Source organism: Microtus oregoni, unplaced genomic scaffold, assembly GCF_018167655.1.
Source record: "Microtus oregoni isolate MIOR12 unplaced genomic scaffold, Mior012 000109F_ref0000275, whole genome shotgun sequence".
NCBI lineage: Eukaryota > Metazoa > Chordata > Mammalia > Rodentia > Cricetidae > Microtus > Microtus oregoni.
Genome location: NW_024544727.1, coordinates 737,255 through 757,210, shown reverse-complemented (window position 1 = coordinate 757,210; position 19,956 = coordinate 737,255).

The following is a 19,956-nucleotide window of genomic DNA, read 5'->3' as shown; positions in this document are numbered from 1 at the left end:
AGGCCTCAAATCTAATGAGAGAGTGTTGGCGTATTGTGGTACATGGAGCTCCTTGCTGGATGAGACCGTTGGTGACTTTTCTTCCCTAGTGGCCTGTGTAGCACATTTCTCAGTATGAAAGTTGGTCAAAAGGAAGCAAGATTCTAGATCAGCTCCAGCTCGATTCCTTTATGCCTTGTAAGCAGAGTGCATGATGCCTTCAGTTTATAAGATCCCACCATCTAGTTCTGGGAGGCCAACAAAAGCAATGGGAACAACCTGTATTTTTGGGGTGACATGGCTCTGGGATCTCACTGACTGTGGTAGTTTGAATATAATTGGCCCCCATAATCTCATAGGAAGTGGCACTGTTAGGAGGTGTGGCTTCGTTGAAGTGGGTATGGCCTTGTTGGAGTGCTGCAGATTTATATGTGTTGTTGCTTTGAGACTGCCAATGGAATCAGCCTTGGTTCAGAGGGCAGGGTCACATTCAGCTGGCGGGAGTGGACCATAGAGTTTTCTGGTGGACTCAGAGAGATGCCAGAGGACAAGGAGAGGAAACAGGAGGTGCAGATGGAAGAGAGGTAAAAAGATATGAGACAAGGCATAGATTAATATAAATGGGTTAATTTAAGTTGTAAGAGCTGGTGGGACAAGCCTAAGCTATAGGCTGACTTTCATAATTGATAATAAGTCTTCATGGCATTTTTTTGTAAACTGGCAGCCCAAAGAAAGATCTGACCACTTTGTCGGAAGTGTGTCACTGTGGGGGGGTGGGGTTGGAAGTCTTTTGCTCAAGGTTCCCTCAGTGTGATAGCAGTCAACTTCCTGTTGCCTGCAAAATGGGGGTCTCTCAGCTCTTCCTCCAGCACCACATCTGCCTGCAAGCCACCGTACTCCCCTCCATGGTGATAATAGACTGAACTTCTGAACTGTAAGATGCCATTTCAATTACATATTTTACTTTAAAAGAGTGGTTGTGGTTATGGTGTCTTGTCCCAGCAATAGAGACCCTAACTAAGACACTGACCCCTCAGGAGGTATCGCATACCCCCTGTCTTCTTGTTTGATTACTTTGTGATTGCAATGCTTCCCCCTTCTGTAATCTAGGATAATCTTTCTGTGAGGATTTTTTTAGAGAAATACATCTAACAGGTTATATGTATGTAAGCATCTAGCTACCTTGCACGTCCCTGGGAATTTACTGTAGGACTCCCTGTGAATACACAAACCTCCAGATGTTCATGTCCCTTACATGAAACAGTCACTGTTCACATTTAACCTATATGCATTTTACCATAGACGTTAGTCGTATTCATTAGTTTATTTTGCAGTACTGGGTTCAAACACAGCCTCAAGGCGTCCTCTACAAGAGCTCTCCCATAGGTCTACCAAGTCCCCTCTTCCACACTCACAGGTTCCAGTGATCAGGACAGGGCGTGTCTGGAGGCCTTCACGCATCTCTCCATAACTTCAATAAGCGATCCAATGTGAATGGTATGTAAATCTAATGCAAATGTCATGTAAATCTAATGTAAATACTATGTAAATCCAATGTAAATGCTATGTAATCCAATGTAGAGTCCCAGTAAATAGTCGTTATCCTGTATTGTTTTGGGAATAATGACAAGAGAAAAAGTCCCCGTACAGACGTTAATTTTCTTCTTTTTAATTTCTTTGATTGATGCAGGGTTTTTGTACATATTCATGAAGTATGATGATGTTTTGATTCACAGCTACACTGGGTAGCGATCGACTCAGGTAATTAGCATATCTATCGCCTAAACATTTATCATTTTTATGGCGAGTGGATTCAAATTCATCTCTTTTAACTATTTTGAGATACGCAGCCCATTCCCGTTAATTACATTCAGCTTGCCCTGCTGTCAAATGCCGTACTCATTCCCATATCCAACACCAATGCTGTGAGCTTCCCCACCTCTGCCCTCCTGCCCCAGCTTTCTTTGTCTCTGGTCAATTTCCATGTGAACAATTGTTTTAGATTATACTTGTGAGTGGACACAGTTCTTTCTATAGTTTATAAACTTTTAAGAATGATTTTATGGCTATGGATGTTTTCCTGTATGTTGTATGTGCATGCCTGGTGCCCATGGTGGGTGTCAGATCCCCTGGAAGTAGAGTTACAGATGGTTGTGAGCTGCCAAATGGCTGCAAGGAACTGAACTTAAATCCTGAGTCATTTCTCTAGTCCTTGTTCTTCTTTGTTTTTGTTTTGAAATCTGAAGTTGCTTGAATTCATGGATATAAATCCCTGGGTCTGGAGGGTCAGCTGCAAACTGACATCGGTATCAATCTGTCTGCCTCTATCATCTATCTCTTGTTTGAAAATAAATTTGTTATTATTATGCGTGTTTAAGATGTGTTTAAAGTGTGGGCATGGATACCTTGTAGAGGCCAGAGGATAACTTTTTAGAGTCAATTTCATTCTTCTATCCTGGGTACCTAGGATAAGTCTCAGGTTATCAGTCTTATGTGGGAAGTGCTTTTATCCAATTTATATCTCTCTCTCCATCTATCCATCTACTTTCCCGATGTATGTATGTATGTATGTATGTATGTGTGTATCTATGTATGTATCTATCTATCCATCCATCTATCCATTATCTATCTATCTATCTATCTATCTATCTATCTATCCATCCATCTATGTATGTATCTATGTATCTATCTATCCATCTATGTATGTATGTATGTATCTATCTATCTATCTATCTATCTATCTATCTATCTATCATCTCTACCTCTTATCTATCCAACATATAGGAGGAAATATTTAATTGAGGACTTGCTTACTGTAGTAGGAGGCCACTAGTTAGTTCCCAGTCACTTAGCCCCAAAATAATCACACAGAAACTGTATTATTTAAATCACTGCTTGGCCCATTTGCTCTATCTTCTTATTGGCTAACTCTTACATCTTAATTTAACCCATCTCCACTAATCTGTGCATCACCACAAGGTCGTGACGTACCAGCAAAGTTTCAGCTTGTCTGTCTTCGGCAGTGGCTCCATGGCTTCTCTCTGACTCCGCCTCCTTTCTCCCAGCATTGAGCTTAGTTTTCCCCACCTAGCTCTGTTTCTCTCTAGCTCTGCTATAGGCCCAACACAGTTCCTTTTTTTAATCATTGGTAATCACAGCATACAGAGGAAATCCCACATCATCTTACAGCTTCAGAGAGTCAGTTATCATCATGGCAGGGAGTGTGGAGGCCCATAGGCCAGCGTGGTGCTGGCGAAGCAGGTGAGACCTGCATCCCTGATTTGCAGGCAGGAGGGGGCGGGGGGGGGGGTGAGAGAGACTAGTTTTGGTGTGAGCGGTGAGCCTTTGAAACCTCAAAGCCCACCCCCAGGAACACACACAGTTCTGCTAACTGGGACCAAGCATTCAAGTGTATGAGCCTGTGGGGGCCATTCTTATTCAAGCCACCACAGCATGTATACGTGTGTGTGTGTGTGTGCGTATATGTGTGTACATGTGTATTCATCAACCATCTAACATATATCTTACCTATCACTAATAAATCTTATATTATTTACCTTATCTATAATGTATGAATGCATGTGTGTATGTATTTATTTGTCATCTAACTCATTTATTTACTCATCTATTTATTAATATTGGTTCATCTATTATCTAACTATATGTCATTGATCTCATATGTCTATTATCTATGTATCTATGAATCATGTACGTATGTATGTATGTATCACATATCTGTCTGTATCCATCTGCCTACACACCTATCTACCTAAGATTTATTCTGAGACTTGACTTTCATGGTTATATAGGCAAGAAGTCCTGTGATCTGTTGCCTGCAACTTGAAGAGCCAGGAAATCCCATGTATAGTTCAGGGTAAAGGCCTGGAAACTGTAAAGTCATTGGTGTTAGTGCCTGAGTCTGAAGGCCCACGAACCAACAGGTCTGATGTATAAGGATAAGAGAAGGATGCTCCGCAGAGACCACCACTGTCTTCCCTCTGCCCTTGTTCTTCAGACCCAATCTCATTGGATGGTCATCTGTTTCCCCATTCAAATGCTTGTCTCTCCTGGTAGCATCTTCACAGACATGCCCATGGTTCTCCCAGCTTCCAGGGCTTCTCCTGGCTCAGTAAAACAGCATAAAACTAACAATTACACTGCTTGTCTCAAGGAGCTACATCTGCCAAGTCCTCCTTGCCTCGGGTTCCAGTGACTAGGACAGGAATATGTTTGGGGGGAAACTTAATTCATTTGGTGCAGCATCAGGAGCCCTGGTTAAGGGGTATCTGTCGGTGTTCGGAGACACAAGAGGAGTGGGGATTAGCAAAGAAAGGCTTGCCTGGGCCAAGGGGCTCCACCTGCCCTGCGTCTGCGGGGATGTTTTTCAGTGCTGTTGATGGGGGAGATTAAAATTGCATCTGGCTGTGAACACTCCTGCCCCCAGCACCTGCCTGTGACAGAAGCGGCTGCTGTGCAGAGGTTCATTAAAAATGAAAACACGATGCTGATTTCCACCAAACTTAAGTGGCTTAAGCCAGTGTATGTGAATAAATATTTCACACGACAGTTTACAAGTTCCCACGACAGCGTCTGGGGTTTGGCCAGGGGCTTCAGGGAAAGCTGCTGTTGTCTCAGCTGGGGCTTAAAGAAAGTCCACTCCAGCTTCCCTGATGTGCCCACTGGGTGCTCAGGCCTGGCTGCAAGTCACCTTTGATGCAGTGACCGGTAAAGTGGGAGGCTATGGGAGAATCGCCGTGAGTGATAATGCCAGCCATTGAACAGCTGCAAGCGGCTTTGCTTTAGGGAGGGAAGTTAAAACTGTACCGGGTTGGGAGCTCACTTTTGCCCCACTCCCCTGGCCGTTTGTAAAGAAGTGGGTGGGGCCATGTCTGCCAGGTGGTGCCTTGACATCGGGGCCTCCTTGTGGTGTGTCTGGAACACTTGCCATGGATCCAGGACACCCACCGTCGCTCTGTGCCCCTTCTCTAGCCTAGAAACTACAAGGGACTCATCTTTAGTGAAGCACACAGGGATGTTTGGTGAGGTGCGAGACTCCAGCAGCCAGAGGTGTGGCCAGTGAGGCCACTTCACACCTGCCTCCACTCTTCCACTTTGTGACACAGGCGTCACGTACATGGTTGTGACTGGAAAAGGCATTTTCATCTCTACACAAAGGAGAAGGCTATGGATGGTATGGTGACCTCCATGTCCCAGACTAAAGGCCCAGTCCCAGCACCAGAGAATAAGATATGATCTGGAAATCCTTGCAATTGATATCAGTTAAAATGAGGTTATTAAAGTAAGCCCTAAATCATTTGTGCACACACACACACACACACACACAAACACACACAACCACAGACACACATACATAGTGGCATAGATACACACATGGAGACATGAGCACACACAATACATACACACACAACCACAGACACACACACAGTGGCATAGATACACACATGGAGACATGAGCATACACACAACCACAGACACACACACACATAGTGGCATAGATACACACATGGAGACATGAGCACACACAATACACAACCACACACACACACACATAGTGGCATAGATATACACATGGAGACAGGAGCACACGTATAGAGTCACTCCTGGTGGTTACTCCATGCTGATAGACTCGAGGTGGCTCTGTTCCTGGAGCTGTCACATGGTCCTCCGTCCCCAGCTTCTGCAGGAAGAAGATACCTCTCTGGGTTCCTTCCATTTCACCTAAGGGACTGAAGTAGATAACCTCCATAGGCCGACTCCCCTGAGCCTGCCCTGGTTCCCCGGGGTCTGTCTGGGCCTCTGAGCAGCGGCACTGGCAGCCAGCAGAGGACCAGCCCTGCCTCTCCTTCTGGGGTAATGTGTGCTGATATAATTTTGTTTGTGCTGTTACAAACAAAGATTATCTGAAGATCAGAGTATGAAGATAAGCCACTAGTTAGACTGTAGAGGCCAGGCAGTGGTGGTGCACACCTTTACTCCTAAAGTAGGTCTCTGTGAGTTCAAGGCCATCCTGGGCTATCCGAGATTGATCTACTCTAAAAGAGAAACAGCCCTGTGGTGATGGCTCACACCTTAATCCCAGCACTAGGAAGGTAGAGACAGGAAGGGATGTAGTGGGGCAGAGAGATGAATGTAAGGCAGGAGGAGACAGGAGCTCAGGATTCAGTCTGAGGACACCCCTTTCGGTCTGAGGATTTCGTAGAGGTAAGAACTAGTGTCTGCTGCTCTGCTTCTCTGATCCTTCAGCTTTCACCTCCTAATACCTGACTCCAGGTTTTTATTATTAAGACTGATTAGAACCTGCACTACACCAATGACCCATGTTCTAGGCCAGGCACCCCCAAATGACCTCTCTTCCCAGGCTCCTCTTTGCTCTAACCATGTCAACCTGTGGCAGCTGTAGCTGGGGAGCAGGTTCTGGAAGTGGCCTGGGGGCCTCCTCTGCATATCCAGCTTCTACAGCTCGGTGGTAGAAGACCTGAGACTCAAACAGGAAGTTAGCCTCCTTCAGAGGGTCTGTTCTTGTAGGCTTCTGACAGAGTTCCTACCCCCAACGTTGACTTGGAGGCTGAAGTGTGAAAACAGAAGAGCAGGGTATCGCCTTCTGTGCTTTCTCTGACATTGGGAGATCCCATCCTGTTCAGTGAATAAGAGCTTCTTTCCCATAGTTTTCTCCTCAGCGCCATGTTTGGATCTGAGCTGCACTGCGTTCGGGTTAGATAATGCTGTCGTACCCAGCAAACCCGCAGCTAAATTGTAGGATTCTCGAATCTACCTCTACTCAGGGTGCCCATCAAAACTTTGGTGTGGGTGGGCCTGCCTCCCATCTCATCTGAGACAGGTTCTGGTCACTGTTTTCCTCTGCATAAGGCAGAACAGCTGGCTTCAGATTCATCCAAGATTCTGCCTCTCGCCTCCCATAGGAGCTCTGGAATTGCAGACACCCATGCTATGCCTTTGGCATTTGCATGGGTTCTGGGGATTTAAACTCAGGTCCTTGTTCTTGTGTAGTGAGCCCTTTACCCACCAAGCCATGTCCCCAGCCCCTCATGTGTCTTTGCATGTTGTCTTGGTTACGGTTTCTATTGCTGTAAAGAGGACCATGAGCACAGCAGCTCTTATAAAGGAAAACATTTCCTTGTGGTGGCTCGCTTACAGTTCAGAGGTTCAGTCCATCAAAGCCATGGTGGGAAGCAGGGCAGCCCGCAGGCAGACTTGGTGCTGGAGAAGGAGATGAGAGTACTTGCATCTTGATCTGAAGGGAACAGGAAGTGGTCTGAGACACTGGGTGTGGCTTGAGCTTATATGAGGCCTCAAAGCCCACCCCCACAGTGACACACTTCCTCCTTTGAGACTACACCTACTCCAAGAAGGCCACACATCCTAACAGTGCCACTCCCTGTGAGTTTATGGGGGCAATTATATTCAAACTACCGTACATGTCTAGAAATTTTCACTGGGTGTCAGACTTTGATTTAGGAAAGGGTTATTTTGGTTGCTGATAAAGGCAAAACAAACACCCGATTAAATTCCTAAGTTCTGCCCTGGGATGTAGTTAAATTTTTTGAACACACTTTATCCTTTCAGATTTGGTCTTTAGCTTTTGTTAGGTGGGATCTAGGTGGGATCAAACTGGTGTCTGGGCAGAGATAATCACTCCTAACAGTGAGGTGAGCCGCTCTACCCAATCAGTCCCTCAGGAGTGCAGAGGGCTTCCAGGCGCCCTGTGGGAACATTAACGCTTTCACACCATGGTGAGTGTAGGCACCATGCACCCATTCATCAGATACTTTGGGCTCCTCTTCCCAGCTCCTGGTCCTTCCCTGGATTCACTAATTGCCACCTTTCTGCACAGTCGGAGGAACCTGCTACACCCTGTGCACTGCCTCCTTGCTGCTCGCCGCCTTGTAGACTCTTGGCTCTCATGGCCTCCCTGGACAGTGAGCTTTGTCTCTTCCGCTTAGGGGTCTGTTGCACTCTTGGTTCCCTGATGCTGTCATCTGTGGTGACGCTGGGACTTGCTTCTTCTGTTTGCCATTGCTGAAGAATTGCTGCCGTGGCTGTCTGTCTGGCACGGCTTAACAACCACGACTTCATGTGTTTGTTCATTGTTTCTACCGGGAGGGAACATCCAGTCTCTGTTACTGTACTTGGTGAGACACGCTCGTGCCTTAATTGCTGAGGAAATGGCATGAACACTTAGTGAACACTCACTCTGCCAGACACACTACTGAGAACTTCGTTTTTCCTATCTGTCGCATCTTCCCCATGATTTGATAATGTGGGCATCACTGCCACTCCCTCCTGCACACGGAACAACTGTGGCCACTACCTGGGTCACACTGCTAAACCATCCAGCTGGAGTGCCGGCCACAGACCACACCACAGAGCATCTGCAGGCTTTGTGTCAGGCCCCTCCAGAGCAGCCAGGGCTGGGTGGAGCCTTTCCTCCCTACCTTTGTCTGGTCAAGCATTTCCTCCCTCACTTTGTTTGCTCATCTTCTGGCTTGGATATTTCCGGGTCTGAGTACACACAGCCCATGGAAGTCCAGCTGCTGTTGAGGTCCTTCTCATTTTACACGTGGGGACATCAAAGGTTGCATGGTTCGTCTTGTTAGAAATGGCATTGGTGGCTCATTTCCAAAGGTGCCTGGATCTAACTTCAGGTCACTGCTGCCACACACACAGCTAGAAGCTTAGAATAGAAGCTAAGGTTCTAAGTTCTTCTGAAAGGTCACGAGTCTGATAAGGCTTAAAATAAGCAGAATGTAAAATGTAAAGATGAGCAAATGCCCGGCTTTTGTTGAGGAAATGACAGACGTTACATGGCAGAGGAAAAGATCAGTCCGGATGATGTGTAAGGTTGAACCCTCTTGATACTCAGCCCAAGAGGAAATAGTGGAAGGGCTACAAGTGATGGTTTGTAAAGATTGTTCTCGGGCGGGGGGGGGGGCTGAAGAGGTGGCTCAGAGGTTTGGAACATGTGCAGAGGACCCAGGTACAGGTCCCAGCACCTGCATGATGACTTGCAGCTGTCTGGAACTCCAGTTGTAGAGGATCTGATGCCTCTTTCTGGCTCCCGAGAGCAACTGTCCCACCTACAGAAAATCAAGGATAGAGATAAATTCTAGAAATTTGTTCTATGCTTCAACCAGCACCTGCCCTTCTAGGCCGATGCCCTGACTTTTCGAGATTCTAAAATAAATTGCCTACATTTCTCTTCTCTGAGTGTCCAGTGCCCTCAGGACATGAGGGTGTGTCACTCACATGATGATGGGGAAGTAATCCAGTCACAGAGCCAGGTCTGCCTCCTCTGAGAACGTCTGGAAGCTTCCCTGAGCTCTGCCCTCTCTAGGCCAGCCTTGTGGGCAGCCTGCCTCTTTCATCCTCTGACTTCCCTAGGTGTGGCTAGCTTGTCTGCCGCCCCTTCAGAGGCTCTCAGCACGCAGGGCAAGGGGCTTTACTTGTGTTTTCGTTCTTTGCGCTAAGAGTGGAAGGCGTCATTAGATGAGGATGAATGAAGGAGTCTGAGACTTGTGATGGATAAGCTGGACCTCTGGAAACGCTCGTTCTGAGACAGGGTGGGCTGCGGGCACATGCGACCAGGGCTCTGCCTCCTCCTGCCCCCATACAGTCTCCTTCCTGAGCTAGGCTCATTCATTCACCCACAGTGGGAAGGAGATGTGCAATCCTCATTCTATTTCTGATTGGCTAATACATGTTATGTGCCCATTCCTAGACCTATAATAGGCAAACAGAGAATTTGCATGCCTATCGACTGATGTATCATCAGCAAGAAAGAGGGTGGACTATGATTGGTTAATGAAGATCCTTCTAGAGTAAGATAACAATCTGTAGGGAATGGGGAATTAAGAGATGCATGCTGGGTAATGAGAGATACACGTTGGGTATTGAGAGATGCATGCTGGGTATTAAGAGATGAATGCTGGGTATTGAGAGATGCATGTTGGGTATTGAGAGATGCATGTTGGGTATTGAGAGATGCGTGTTGGGTATTGAGAGATGCGTGTTGGGTATTGAGAGATGCGTGTTGGGTATTGAGAGATGCGTGCTGGGTATTGAGAGATGTGTGTTGGGCATTGAGAGATGTGTGTTGAGCATTGAGAGATGCATGTTGGGTTCTGGTGAGATGAGCGGGAGGGGGGTAGGAGTGGGGTGGGGAGGGGCAGTAGACAGAGGCTTGGTTTCATTAGCAGCTCATCCAGGGCCCAGGGGAAATGCTACATCCTGGGTCACCAACCTTCCCCTCAAGAAAGACTTACATGGGGTCCAACAACAAACCTTTCTAAGAGCCCCATGGAATAAATTACCTCAGCTCTGTCAAAGTTATGGATCACAGCTACCTGGGGGTCTCTCAGGCTCCCCTTGGGAAGGGATTGTGGTCACCCACTGAGAAGCCAGGAAACAGAGTGCAGAGAAGCTAACAAACATGTCCAAGTTCAACTGCTGGTCAGCAGTAGAGCTGGGGCCAGCGCCCATGTCCCTCTTTCCCTGACCCAGACACAGGCCCTCCTTCCTCCCTTGGTCTCTGCTTTCCCCCTTTCCTCCTCCTTCCCCCTTCCTGCCTCTCCTTCTCTCATTCTTCTTACCCCCTTCTTCCTTCCTCCCCCTTCTTCCCTCTCATCCCCTTTCCTCTCCATCCCTACTCCTTCCTGTTTTCCCTCCCTGTCCTCTTTCCCTGCAGTCCCTCTTCCAGCTCCCTCTCTCTCCTTCCACCCATCTCTCTCCTACCCTTCCTCCTCTCTCCCCTTTACCTTCTCCCTTTCCCTCTACCATCCCCTCTCTACTCCCCCTCCATCCTGCCTTCTGTTTCCCTTCTCTTTCTAGCTCCTCCCTTGTTTCCTTCCTCTCTACCTCCCTTTTCTTCCTCTCCCTTCTCCATCTCTCCCCCCTCCTGCTCCTTCCTCCCCTCACTCCCTCCTTCTTCTATCCCTTTCATTTTTCCCTCCTCCATCTCTCCCCCCTCCTGCTCCTTCTTCCCCCCACTCCCTCCTTCTCTTCCCATCCCTTCCATCCCTTCCATCCCTCCCTCCTTGCCCCTGGAGCCAGCAGCAGCTGCTGTGTTTGCAGTCATGCCTCTCAAATCACCCGCCAAGGCTTGGAAAAATGCAAATAAAAGCAAGATTATGATATTTTTTGTAAATAAGCAATGTAGCAACTCAAATCTGGTTTGGGCCGTCAGCCGAATCCACCGGAGAGATATCGGTGTTGAAATATTTGCGTACATTCTCGTGGAACATTTACTGTGGAAAGCTGGGCTCCAGGAAAAAGCTTTGCTATAAATTATTCATGATGGAATCCAAAAGAACCGCCAAAGCCCTCCCACCCAGGGGCTGCCATTTTTGCCTTTCTTTTTTTATTACCTCTGAAGCGCTAGTCTTAGTGAGCATGTAATGCTGTCCACCAGTGGGCGGCATAATTAGCCGGAGAGGTGGATTGTCTGATTTGGCAGTGCTGACCCCATGCTGACCCCTTCAAGGAACCTTGGTTTCTCTAAGAGGATTTTCTCTGCTGGTGGATATGCTAATGTCCTTCGTTGCCCAGGAGCCCGGTGGTCACAGGGTAGCTGGGTGGTGCAAGGCCCTTTACAAGCTGACGGTCTCCCAGGTGCTGCCCACAGAAACCCAGAGACTGTTAGTGTTGAATTGTGTCCCCACCCTATTGTAGGTGTGGATTGGGGTCCAGAGAGCACCCACTGATTTCCAGATTCTTGTGTCTGGGAACCTTGGTTTATGTATTATACCTGAATAATAGAAACAGAGCTTGCTATCAGAAGTGGTCAGGGAGATGGATCAGATTGTTCAGTGCTTGCTGTTGAGCATAAGGACCTGAATTCCAATCCCCGGCACCCAGGTAGCCATACACCTCTGTAGCTTTAATGCAAGGGGAATCAGAGACAGGCAGAGTCCTCAGAGCTCAGCAGCCAGCCAATCTAACCAGTTAGTGAGTACCAGGTTTAGTGCAAGATCTTGTCTCAAAAGACAAGGTGGAAAGCCATAAAGGAAGACACTAATGTCACCCCTGGCTTTCTCACTCAGGTAGGAGGGTACTGAGCTGGAGACCAGCTGAGGATATACACTGAAATTCTGTTACAAATAAGCAAACACCAAACAGACTAGAGAGATGGCTCAGTGGCTGCGAGTTTTTGCTATTCTTGCAGGGGACTGGAGTTTAGTTTCTAGCACCCACATCAGGTAGCTCCAGATCAAGGGGGTTCTGATCTCCTTTTCTGGGCTCTGTGGACTCAAGCACACATATGGGTGCACACTCACGCGCTTCCCCACACATATAAATAAATAATGAATATAAACCTTAAAAATTAAAAAAAAAACCAAATACATTAGGTGAAACAAAAGGTTAGGAGATTAAAACACAAACACACAGCCATGGGGAGAATGTGCCTACTGTGAGCCAGGAGAGTCTCAGGAGGAGCTGGCTCTGCTGCCCGCTCTGGGTCCTTCCATATCCTGTGCCATGGGGCAGTGTGTCTATGTGATTTAAATCATTTAGCCAGTGGCCCTGTTATATCCAGGAAGGTAACTCAGAGGAGGAAATGGCAGGGATTCTCAGAGTCTAGAGCCTGGTGTCTGGCTGGAGGAATAAGAAGCTTGGCTTCCTAAACAGCCCCAGGATCTTTCTTGAAACCAGAGCTCGGGGAGAGGGAGGCTTAGGTGGGAACTCCGCCAGCATCTTCATCCTTCCCCTTGGAAGAGTAGAGCTGCATGTAGATATCTGCAGGATTAATTTTACAACTCATAGACGGATTGCAGGGATGAGAAGTGAGTCCCACTTGCTCAGAACAACACCTCAGACAATGCTATTCCCAGCACTAGTCTTTCGTGCTTGCCGCTCATGATGGGCCGTGTTCATCCTACTGTGACCTCTCAAGGACCCCGAGGCAGAGGACTGGCTCTGAGGGGCGAGGTAGCATGGACTACTTTGCCTATGACCCAAGACCTCCATGCTGCAGCCTTTGGGGACAGATGGGGGTTGACCTATCTAGAGAGCTCAGGGCCAGGGAGCAGTTACAGCTGGGGGTAGAGGGTCAGGGGACACACTGCCTGGAATTGCAGCTCATTTCCTGGCTTGGGGCTACTTTCTCTTTCCATGGTCATTCTCACGGAGACCAGCTCTGGCTTCAGTCATGATCAAATGTACCCACGGTTTTCCACAGCCCCTTGGCCTAGTGGAACAGGAATCCACTTATGAGCTCCTGCTTTGACTCTTCCTTCTGTTCTTCCACATCCCTGCTCCCAGAGTCTGGTCTGCCCAGGCCTTGCAATATAGCCAGGCTTTGGAGCTTATCCATGACTCTGTGGTCCAACTTGGGCCTTGGGGTCTGTCCAGTAGTGTATTTGACCTTAGCTCATCTGGTTGCTTTGGCTCTAGCCTAGACCCTGAGTGCTGTGTGGCAGCGGTGTGTGGATTGGTCTCAGGCACAGCTCTCTCCCGTTTCTTGTGGCCAGGGCACTGACCTGTGAACACCCTTCAAGGGTCTACTTTTGACTCCACACTGCTTTTTGTGGCAGTCCTTTAGATAGCCACAGAGGTCACTGACTGAGTTTTGGGACTGACGATGCATTGAGTAAAACGACCCTTTGTTCTAAGCTCACATCTGCAGAGCAGAGCCTTTTTCTCTCATGGAAAGAGCAGCCTGTGGGCATTCTAGAGGCCTCACCTGTGGCCTTGGTGGAGGCGGGGCCGTGTGGTGCCACTGTGGTGCCAAGCTTCCTGCACACCTGCTGACTCCTCCTCCCTGCGACCCAGCCTGCACTTCCACATTGGAGCATCCTTTGCTGCAATTTAGGGCGAAGTGAGCCCTGGCAGCTGCAGGGACTCCCTGGATGCTTGCCCTTCATTTGAAAAGCAATGGCTGTGATAGATACCTGTGGTTCCGGGCTCGGGCACAGGGGGTGGTGTCCGCAGTTCTGACCCTGGCACAGCAGTAAGCATGCAGGATGGAGGATGGTGTGGAGACAGGAGAGGGTGTGGACAGGTGCCTCCCAAAAGCCAATCAAGGTTGGAAGGATGGCAGTGGCCTTGCGGGGAAGGCACGCCTCTGCCACTCGGTGGAGTGTTCCAACACTCATTCCTGGAATGCATCCTCACCATCTGTCTCCCGAGCTGGCAGAGAGGAGTTACAATTTGCGATTGTAAATTGTCTTTTTTTTTCCCTCTTTCACGCCACATGAAGCAGCTCTGGTGGCTTGAAGGGGCCGTCAAGGTTTGCAGTGTGCCTGGCTTGTTTTCCACATGACAGGAAACACCCCCTTCTTGAGAGTCCTGGGGCAGGTGCGTGTGTGGGAGGCGGTAAGGGATGCAAGCACAGGCATTACTTTGGAGGATGATGGCAATGATGTGCAGGCTCACTGAGGGATCTGTTGCCCTGTCTGATGGGACATTGTCAGTGGGGGCTGTGGATGTGGGAGGAGGCTTCTGCTGCCTTCGGTCAGTTTTCCTGTGAACCCAAGGCTGTGCTAAATAATAATGTAAATTAAGAAAAGAACCCGAGGAAGAACATGATCAAACTATATTTTATGATAAATGAAAAAAACCATAAAATAAAATTCAAGGACGATAGATAGTTCGGTGGATAAGTGCCTGCTGGACAAGACCGTCTGAGTTGGACCCTCAGACCTTATATGGTGAAGAGCTGGGCACTGTGGTAGGCTTGCAGTCTCAGTGGTGGGGAAGGGGAAGCAGGAGGATAGCTGGGGCTTGCTGCCTAGCACGTGGCCCAGTGGGTGAGCTCCAGGATGATGAAGAGAACCTGTCTCAAGAGAACAACCAAAGAAGATACCTGAGGTTAACGTCAAAGGAGGAGTGGGGGACATTTCTGTGGGTGGGCTGGGGTCAGAGACAATCCCAGCCTGACTGTAGGAGAGGCCTTGGGTCGGGCAGGAGGTGAGTACAGACTGGAAAGCACCAAGGCATGGACTAAGTGCGTTCGGGGTGACTGGACCACACACGATGCCGTAACTTCAGGTTGCCCGATGGTCTTCCCAGCCATGGTGCTTTCAGACTGCAGCGGGCTTATCAGAGCCATTTCCCTGGGTAAGTGGAGGCACAGCTGTGCCCTGTCCTCTTCTCTTCCCATCATGTGACCGGAGAGAGGGATCTAGTAAGGACATCAGGAGTGGCACTGTCCTGAATTGCAGCTGGGAGGAGAGCCATCCCTGCTCAGGAACACCCATTCAGGCTTTGAAACTCAAGCTGAAGTACTGTTGTGTCATATTGTTGAGCTGCCATATGCGCTGGCTTTATTGGAACGGTTGGCGTCATTTCCGTCAACACAAGTAGGTGCTTTCGTTTTTGTAGATGATGTGAGATGTTTTTCCTCACAACTCAGAAAATTGCCACAGTGCTAATTAAAAACAAAACAAAACAAAAAAACACCGAACGAAAACAAAACCACAAGCAGAACGGCTGGTTTCCATCACTCCAAAGAGCTTCTGGGTGTTGAGCCCTCGTGAGGACGAAGCTTCTCTGCTAGGTTAATGCAGCCTTGGCCTCTGTGTGATGCCGAGGAGGCAGGTGGCCAGGCACACTCAGTAGGTTAGCCTCTGAGGATGTCTGAGGGACTGTCACAGACATCATGCTAGCTGATGTGGGGAGACCCATCTTAATTATGGGTAGGACCATTCCCTGGGTGAGGAAGCCTTAGCTGCATCACTGGAGTGGGCAAGCTGGGTTCGCCACTGTGGATGTGATGTGGCCAGTACTTCAGGTTCCTGCACACTTGACTTCCCAAAAGCGATGGGAACTGTGAGCCACACAGCCCTTTTCTCCTTTTCTTTTTTACGGTGCTTTTGTCAGCGATAGAAATGAACGTAGAACACTCGGAGAAAAAGAGACACCACTCTGGCAGGAACAGCTTATAAGGCTGTTTCCCAGCATGCACTATTTCAAGAACAAGCCACCCAGCCTTGCAATCTCAAAGGGCTGCATTTCCTTGGCCTCCTGTTTTACTCTTTCACCGAGTCTGATATGGCTGCTCCACTTCCCTCCATCATTGCTGTGCTCCAACTGCTGACAAGGTCTTAAAAGAAGGGGAGAACTTACATTCTTTTTAGGACATGGCTAACTGTGGCTCTTGTCACATTGTGTTCCTCAGAGACTCTAGATGTGGCCACAAACAGCTGCAATGGTGCAGGGACAGGAAGTATCCATCTGTTTAGTTATGACCCATAACTAAAAGTTATGACGTTAGGAGGCAAATACCCACTGTCTCAGTATTGTTTGGGTGCTCCAAATGCCATAAGCTAGATGACTTCTGGGCAGCAGACCTGATTTTTTTTTTTCATTGCCTAGAGGCTAGAAGTTCAAGGTCAGGATGTTGTGGATTGATTCACTGTGTGGTTAGGACCAAACCTGTCTGATTGCAGTCTCACGTGGGAGGCATAAGCTTTCTTGTTTCACTTTTTGTGATGGAGAAAGTCTCACAATGAGATCTCTGTCTCTCTCCATTTCTGTCTTTATCTTGGATGTGAGTAGAGGGAATGGCCTGGGAAGGAGTACCAGAGAAGAGAGGAGGATGCTTCCTGGGCATCAAGAGAGAACGCTGGTTGTTGACCACATGCTGCGGGGAGTATTAGTGGTCTTCAGAAAAGCAGTCACAGTTGATGCTGAGAAGGGAACCCAAGATGCCTGCCATGGAAGGAGAAGTGGATGGTGAGCTCATCTGGGTACATAGATAGGGCAGCAGGGTATAAGAGCAGGTTGAGCGAGGCCCTCCAAGAATGGAGAGTCAACAAATGAGTGCTACCACCAGCAGCCAAGGAAGCCGTACAGAGGAACCAGGGAAGGCGAGTCAAAGTCAAACCCAACAGCACCTTGCCTTCCTCAACCTCATGGGTTCTGTGGGAAATCCTTCCTGGACCGAGGCCTAGAACACACCCTAGGAGGCAGTGAGGAAGATAAGCTGCTTCTACCTGGGTCAGCCATGGTGTGCACACCTGCACTGCTCTGAAGGCTGAGCACAGTGACCTTTCCTTGTTGTGGCTTTCCATTTGTATTTTAATAAATAAAGCTCGCCTGAAGACCAGAGAGTAAAACAGTTCTTCTGGTCAGCCCTACAGACCAGGCAGCAATGTCACACACCTTTAATCCCAGTAGCCACACTAGCTTGTCATAGAAACCAGGCGGTAGTGGTGCACACCCTTAATCTCAGAACTAGAGAAGATTATAAAATGGGAGGAGACAGCTCTCAGTCTCTGTTTCATTCTGAGATTCCTGGAGGCAGGATCATCATTTCTGACTAAGATAGAGGTAAGAATCAGTGGCTGGCTGCTTTGCTTTTCTGGTCTTCAGGTTGAATCCAAATATCTGTCTCTAAGTTTCTATTAATCATGCTTCATTTGGTGCCCAACTTGGGGAGATTAGATTCAGAGTTCTTGTTTTGAAAAGAAAAAAAAAGGGGAAGTGCTGTTTGATAATGCTCTTGTACCTTGTAAAGATTTGTCACTTGTATTGGCTTAATAAAATGCTGATTGGCCAGTAGGTAGGCAGGAAGTATAGGTGGGGCGACCAGACTAAGAGAATTCTGGGAAGAGAAAAGGCTCAGTCTGCAGTCTCCAGCTAGACACAGAGGAAGCAAGATGAGAATACCTTACTGAGTAAGGTACCAAGCTACATGGCTAAACATAGATAAGAATTATGGGTTGATTTAAGTTGTAAGAACTAGTTACTAATAAGCCTGAGCTAATAGCCCAAACAGTTTATAATTAATATAAGCTTCTATGTGCTTCTTTGGGACTGAACAGCTGTAGGACCCAGCAGGACAGAAACTTTTGACTACATTTCCTCTCCATGGGCACTGGTACCTCCCAGTAGGATCTGGTGGAGCCACTCAGGGAGAATGGTCTAGGATATAGGATAAAGCAGGTGATGATAAGGGTGATGGGCAAGAACTTCCAGTGAGTCACCTCTCTCTCCAGCTGAGGCTGATCTGATTTCCATTCTATTTTTATCACCCTAGACTTTCCCCTGTTTTAACTCTAGTGGCAGCAGCTAGGGCATGGGTGGGCTTCACTCAATGACTGGAGATGTATTTCCTCCAAACTTAGGAGAAAGCCCATCTTCTTAGAGGCACGGAAATGTCATTTCCCCTATAAGCCAAACGTTTTAGATTATCCTCATTTAATTTGACTAATTTAGGAGGAAAGGAGTGATAATTTGTCAGTGTTGCATAGTCTTTTGGAGAGACATTAATATTCTGATTCTAAGAGGGGTGTATGAATTCCTCAGCAACAGATAACACCATTATGTTCTAAATTCTTTCCCCGAATTAGTACAGATGGCTAAAAATACTCTCCCTTTAATTAATCTTCCTAACAATAGTTTGGTGAATACAAATAGATCATTAGTCCCATCCGAGAAGGGGTGGGTGGTGAAGGAGAATCAGGTTGGCTCCTTTTACAGTCCTGGAAAGTGCTGGATCTCAGGGGTGCTTAGGGTCACAAGCCCAAGGGTAGAAATTGGACCTCACCACTTCATTCCAGGTGCTGCTTTAGTCTTGCTGAGGCTTTCGATTGGACTGTCTTTCCCAAGTAAAGCCAAGAGAACTGCCTTTTGCCTAAGGAGCCTGGGCTGTGTTGGAGGTCCCAGTACCATTCTACATCTGCTAAGAAACACCTTGTCCTTTTACCAACAACCAGATACAAGTGAATGGCTGTTCATTCCAGACAGGACATTAGAGACAGACTGAAGAAATTATCCTACTCAAGTGTAGCTTAGTGAATCAGTGAGAGATTTTTTTTTTTGGGCGGGGGGGGGGGGAGATAGGTTACCTATGGGAACATAGGTGATTCAAAATCACCCTTGTCATTGAAAATTCCACCGCAACAAGAGTGATGACTCGGGAAAGCTGCACTCTTGGAGCTCCCTTCATGGCTTGCAGTTAAGAGGGTAGGAGACTTCTTCTTAGCAGTTACTCCTTGTATGCCCTTGGGGGAAGCCCTTATGAGTCTTTTAAGTTTCAGGAACTTCCCAGGCCTTGTAAGTTTTGGTTACTTGTTTCACTTCCCTTCTGAGTCTTAGGATCCTCCATCCTCCCACTGATGAAGGAATTTTGAGTATGGTGGGACCTTTCTTGTTCCCACTGTGCTTGGTCCAGGATCCTAAGATGCCATACACTCAACAGCTAACAAAGTCATCCCTAGGCAGTGATATCTTGACCAGCTCAATGGGTGAGCTCTGGATTCAAGTGAGAGATTTTATCTCTATAGCTAAGGTGGAGAGCAATTGAAGAAGACAGCTAACATCAACCTCTGGTCTCCATACACCTTTATGTAAATGCCTCCATGTGTTCCCCCATGAACATGAATACACACATGCACACATCCCGAATAAGGCACACAGTTACCAAAGAGACAGCTTGAGATGTAGTTATCAGACTGTTTACAAACATGTTTGAGGAATACAAATATACAGGCTTTTTGATCAATGCATGAAAGGCCAACAGCAGTTCTAATGAAGCCCAGAATTCTGACGGAGACAGTGGTGAAATATACTGCATATTTCCAGTCTCTTTTGTGACACAAAGATGCCTAGGATTTGTCTGTCACAAAGCCCTGAGTTCCGTGAGGCTGTCCCATGAAGGTGATAGCTGTTTTCATGATGGAAGGAGGTGCCATGTACTGTCTACAGACAAGTGAAGGATAACGTGTGATTTATTACCATTCAAATTCCCAGACCTCACCATTGTCTGCCCTTGGTGAGCAGAAGGTGGGGTGGGGAGGTAAACCTGTGTCTTAGTTACTTTTCTATTGCTGTGATAAGACACCAGGACAAAGGCAACTTATAGAAGAAAGAGTTTATTGGAGGCTCACGGTTTCAGAGGATGAGTCCATGACCATCATGGAGAGGAACATGACAGCAGGCAAGAGGGCATGGTGCGGAGGCCTTACATCTTGAGACAACAATAATATGGCAGAAAGA